The sequence below is a fragment of the Leptonychotes weddellii genome, chromosome 10 (assembly GCF_054177405.1).
Source record: "Leptonychotes weddellii isolate Sample4059 chromosome 10, ASM5417740v2, whole genome shotgun sequence".
NCBI lineage: Eukaryota > Metazoa > Chordata > Mammalia > Carnivora > Phocidae > Leptonychotes > Leptonychotes weddellii.
The window spans coordinates 32,800,907-32,806,133 of record NC_138378.1 but is presented as its reverse complement, the minus strand read 5'-3'; positions in this window follow the sequence as shown (position 1 = coordinate 32,806,133).

Below are 5,227 nucleotides of genomic sequence, written 5' to 3'. Positions count from 1 at the left end.
AGTGCCATCTCTTAGTGAGACTCTCTTTTATTCCACTGATGGATTCACTTATTGAGATTAGCTTTATAATCAGAGGCAGGTGTGGGGGTAGAGAAGGGCATGCATGTGTTCATCTTATTTGTGAGCACTAAGGCCCAAGCTGACTGAACTCTTGGTTGTGTGTGTGTGTTTGTGCGTGTGTGTATGTGCATGCACGTGCGTGCGTGTGAAAGGGAGAGGGAGAGTTTTCATTTGCTTGGCTTACTTTTTAACTGAAGCTATTTGATTACTAAGGAACAAATTTGAAACTCAGCTAACTGACTGGTTTTGCATAGTTCTCCTGTGGCTAAATTTAAGGTCAAACGTGCAGTCTGCAGTATGTCATCTGTCATATACATCCTTTGTTTCCAAAACTTGTTGATCATCACAGAACATGTAATTTGCCTGAGGAACTTTTCAAAGAAGTTGGGGTGGAGGTGGAGAACTTTTAAAAATCTACAAAATCTCTGAGAATCACATAAATAACTGAGTGTCCGCCACCAGAACTGATCGATTATCGGGCTGCTCAAATGGTTCAGTGAATATTTACTGAGGAGTTACTATGTGACAGACTCAATTCTAGACCGCAGTGAAATAAAACTCCAGCCCTCTAGGAGCTGATACCGTCCTAGTGGAAGAGATGCAAAAGTATACATAGCTGATAGATAACATAAATAATGCAGGTATATATGTATAAATATATGTAAGCGAAGGCAAATAAAGCAAGTTTAGGAGAGGAGAGTGATGGGGAAAAGGACTGTCCTATATTAGAGAATACGTTCAAGAAAGCCATATCTGATAAGATCACATTTCAGGTAACAGTTATTTGCATTTTGTTAGTCTCTTTTTAAGGTCCTCTTAAAAATAAATGCAATATTATAGATACAGTTGAAAAAATTATATAACAAGATATTTTGGCATATATTTCATCATTTTATCTCCATGTACTATATATTGTCTACATTGTAGATGCATCTTGTTTTCTTCATTCAGCCTTAGGTTTTCTATATTTATCAGTGTGGATCTACAATGTGTACTTCATTTATGTTAACTGATCTGTAGTGCTCAGTGGAGTGACTACCTCACAGTTCATTTTAGTATTTCCCCATCGGTGGCCCTTCGGGGTGTTTTCATTTTTTCCCCATCACAAGCAGTGCTTCGGCACACTTCCTTGGGCCTGTCTCTTTATGGACAAGTGGATGATTTGCTCTGGGTATATGTTTTGAAGTAGAATTACTAGGCTATACGAAAGTTTTTTTTTTTTTTTTTTTGGTGGGTTTTTTGTTATGTTTAATGCAGACTCCAAAATCTCATCCAAGATATCCCGAATCCCAATACCTGAGAGCATGACTTTGGCATCTATATTTATAAAAAGCTTTTTGGGAGATTTGGATGCAACTTCCCAAGGGACCAATGTTTTGGTCCACATGAATTCATCCAACACATGGATTAATAAAAGAATGAGAGATGAATAGGCACTTCTGGCAGTGAGAATAAATTTTGGCTCTTGCTCCATTAGGCCCCAGGAGTGGATACTGTTGGTGTCCTCCCAGATACCCTTTACTGGCTTGCTCACCTATCCGTCAGCGGCTGTGAGTACCAGCTGCTGAGGTCTCACAGCTGCCCCATCTCCAGAGAACTTCCGTCAGCAGGAAGAATCAAATAGGTTATGACCCTATTTGCCCCTTTCCAGTAAGCTCAGCTCATGATTGACTGACATTGGTGTATAAAGAGCTGGTTCTCCTGCCTCAAGGGGGAACCACCTCTGTGGTTCAGTTCAAATTGCTAAGCTAGGCTGGACCCAGTCTCAAGTCCACTCCTCTGCCTCTTCCTGCTTCCCTCACTCCCCTTCATGTGCACCTTTTTAAAGTCATGCTTTGAGGGAACCTAAGCCAAGATACCCCTTTGCTCTTTTTTTTTTTTTTTTTTTTGCTATTTTGTCTTTTTCTCTACTTTCTGTTCTGTTGCTTTTGTTTACCATCTTTCTTTTTTGCTGCTCCTTAACTCATATTTATCTGTTCCATGTCACCTCTGAAGAAGACAGAAAATGAAGCAATAATTTTCATTTTAACTTACCTTTAAGAAACGCACTGAGCTCATTCTGGATCAAGGACCTGCGGATCTATCATGCTTGAATTATACCCTGCCATCTGATAGCCTGGTGCGTTGATGAGGGCCTGAGCTTTTGGTTAGATTAACGGTAACATTGGGCTTCCCTAGCTCCTTGCAGCTTCCCCTAAATCCTCTGAATCACAAGTGTGTTCTGTACTCTCAGAATGTGTCAATGTAGCACATAGTCATGTGGTCAGTGACCATTTCCTATTAAACAAATGCACTGCCCGCCAGAAATGAAGAAATACTGCTGTTTCTCTTGTGCTTCAGAGGCATTTTACTCCATGGGATTGAATCAGCCCCACTTGGGCTTGGAGGCCTGTGGCAAAGCCCCCACCACCTCTTGTGTAGGCATAGCCTCATGCTACATCCTTAAGCTAGTGAGTTTGCTGTCATAGATGTTGATAAATACATGGCCGACTTGCCCTTATTTTCTAATAATAACAATAATAATAATAATAATAGACATGTAGGCCTTGGAGCTCTAAATCAAGCATTCATCTAGGCTTTGAAGTCACAGCCAGGAAGTAAATCTTGAGGCCCTTCCAAATCAGCCCTCTTTCAAAGGGAGTGGCAGGAGGACTTGAAAGATGAGCCTCTTCCTCTCTAGTAGGCTATTCTGGGGGCATGTTGGGCACACTCACAATCCCGGTCTTTCCCCAAACAACAAAAGCTTGTAGCTTCCAAAGACATGGGCTGGGTGGAGAGAGACCTCCTAGGGAAACCACAGGTTTAGCTATGCCCTGGAGAGCTTTTTGTCCAATAAGAAATGTGATTCTGAGCCTCAAGCTGTTAAAGAGGGAATTATCTGGTCTGCATGGCAACTCAAATCTAATCCTCCCATGGCTGTATCCCCACAGTTGCAGCTAGGGCAACTACCTGAAATTGATAGGCACAGATGCGCTTTCACAGGTAGAAAGGGATTATCTCAATCCCATTGCCTTAGTTCATATATTCACTCAAAATTTTCCATCCTGCAGGGTTTGACAGAGAAAGTTGGTTGTAGTCTTGCTTCTAAGTTCCTATCTCTGTTAGGGAGAGGATTCATCTCAAGTCCCCAGTGTCTTTCCTACTACAATAAACTTGTTATAAACAATAAATAAATTTTGTTAATATATATTGTTATAAACAATAAATATTGTAAACAAATATTATAAACAATAAATATTGTTATAAACAATAAATAAAATCCCCCAAACTCTTTCCCACTACAATAAACCTGGGGTCCCATGGAGGGTCAGATCATCACGCCAGTTGCAATGCCACATACGCTGTTCTTAGCTCAGTCTTGTCACCTCTTTAATGTGCCGTGTAGTTTTGGCCAGAGTCCATTGAAGAAGGTGCAAAATGTGATTTTTTTAATTTAAATGATATGGAGTATAGAATATACACATTTTTGAGTCAACATTAGTTAGCCCAGATTAGGTAAATGAGATGAATGAGCAAAACAATCCTGTCTGCTCCCCGCAATACTTCACCATTAGAGTCTCATCTTTAGCGCAGCTGAGGTGGTTTGCTCTTCTGAATCTAAACCCTTAGCATCCTTACTGTCACACATGAACCTTTGTCTCATAAGCTTTTACAGCCTGTTACCTGTCCACACAATCAGAATAGATGAGTGTAAATGCTCACCAGGGAGTGTGATGGCTTACTGAGCACTGTAATACAGACTTTTGTGTCTGGAGACTATTTTTAGTGGTTTAGATTATCAGAGCCCCACTTGTCCTCCTGATAGAATGCTCAAATGTTTCTTGAGCTTCTTCCACAGCCTTAATTCTCTGTCCTTTTTTGACCATGCTGTGAACATGTGGAGTGTGCCTCCCCCTGGGTCCATATGGTTTTGCTTTCCCGAGCAATCATTTTATCATTTTCCTTTTCTTTTGTATTATTTTTCCAAGGAGAGTGGTATTTCTCTGTTCTTGAGATGCTGGCAGATGGTGAAATAGCTGTATTTTCTTTTTTATGTGGCTGCTGTTGTAGAAGCCAGGAACAAACCAAAGGAATGAAGGAAATATTTCAGCTATTAAGGTGGTACTGGCTCCAGAGAGGCAAGCTAGGCAGCTGGCACAACATGGCATACCCCAGCGCAAAGGGTTTGAAAGGGCGATTATTTGACTAAAGAACCAGTAGGAGAAACATTTGCCAAGAAGGAACTTCAGAAGTTCTGCTTGAACGTGAGTTTGTGGAAGTGAGAATACTTTAGTTAGCAGGGATTTCTGTTACTGTAGTTGACAGTGGGCTGGCTAGCTCCGTGCTGGCAGATGGTGCCAGGGTGTTCCGCTTGAAGCAATACACTGGGGCAGCTCTGAACCATTCATGATGCTCCATTGTTGCTAAAAAGAGGATGGCAAATGTGAGGGTGTGAAATAAGAGTTCCTCTCCAATTAGAAGACTGAGCCACCCCTGTAAAATGGAGTGGTCACACTGATGACTGGTGGAGATTTAGTTATTTACTGCTTCCTAACAAGTTACCTTCAAATTAATGACTTAAAACAATATTTATTATCTCCATTTCCATGGGTTAGAAATTCAGGTACAACTTAACTGGATGCCTCTAGCTCAGAGTCTCTCACAGGTTACATTAAGTGCTCTCTGGGGCTACTTTCAATTCCAGACCTGACCTGGGGAGGATCTGATTCTGAGATCACTCATATGGCTGTTGGCAGGCAAGAGGTCCTTGCTGGCTGTTGCTGGAGTAATCTCATTGACACATTGGCCTCTCCATAGGGTTACTCACAAAATGAGAGCTTGCTTCCTTCTAAGACAAAGAGAAAAATAAAAAACGAGAAGCAGAATGTAAGGGACAGAAGCCATAGTCCTCTTATAACCTAGCTTTGGAATTGACAGCCTATCAATTCTACTGTATTCTCTTCATCAGAAGTGAGTCAAGAAGTCCAGCATACACTCAAGGGGAGGGGCTACACAAGGGTATGGATGCTGGGAGGTGAGGGTCATTGGTGTCTATCTTAGAGGCTGCCTACCACAGATAGTAACCATATTCCATTCAAATGGATGCCAAAATTATTTCCCACCCTTCAGTATATGAATGTTATTGGCATGAGGTGAAATCATTGTTTTGAAAAGAAACTAGTTGACT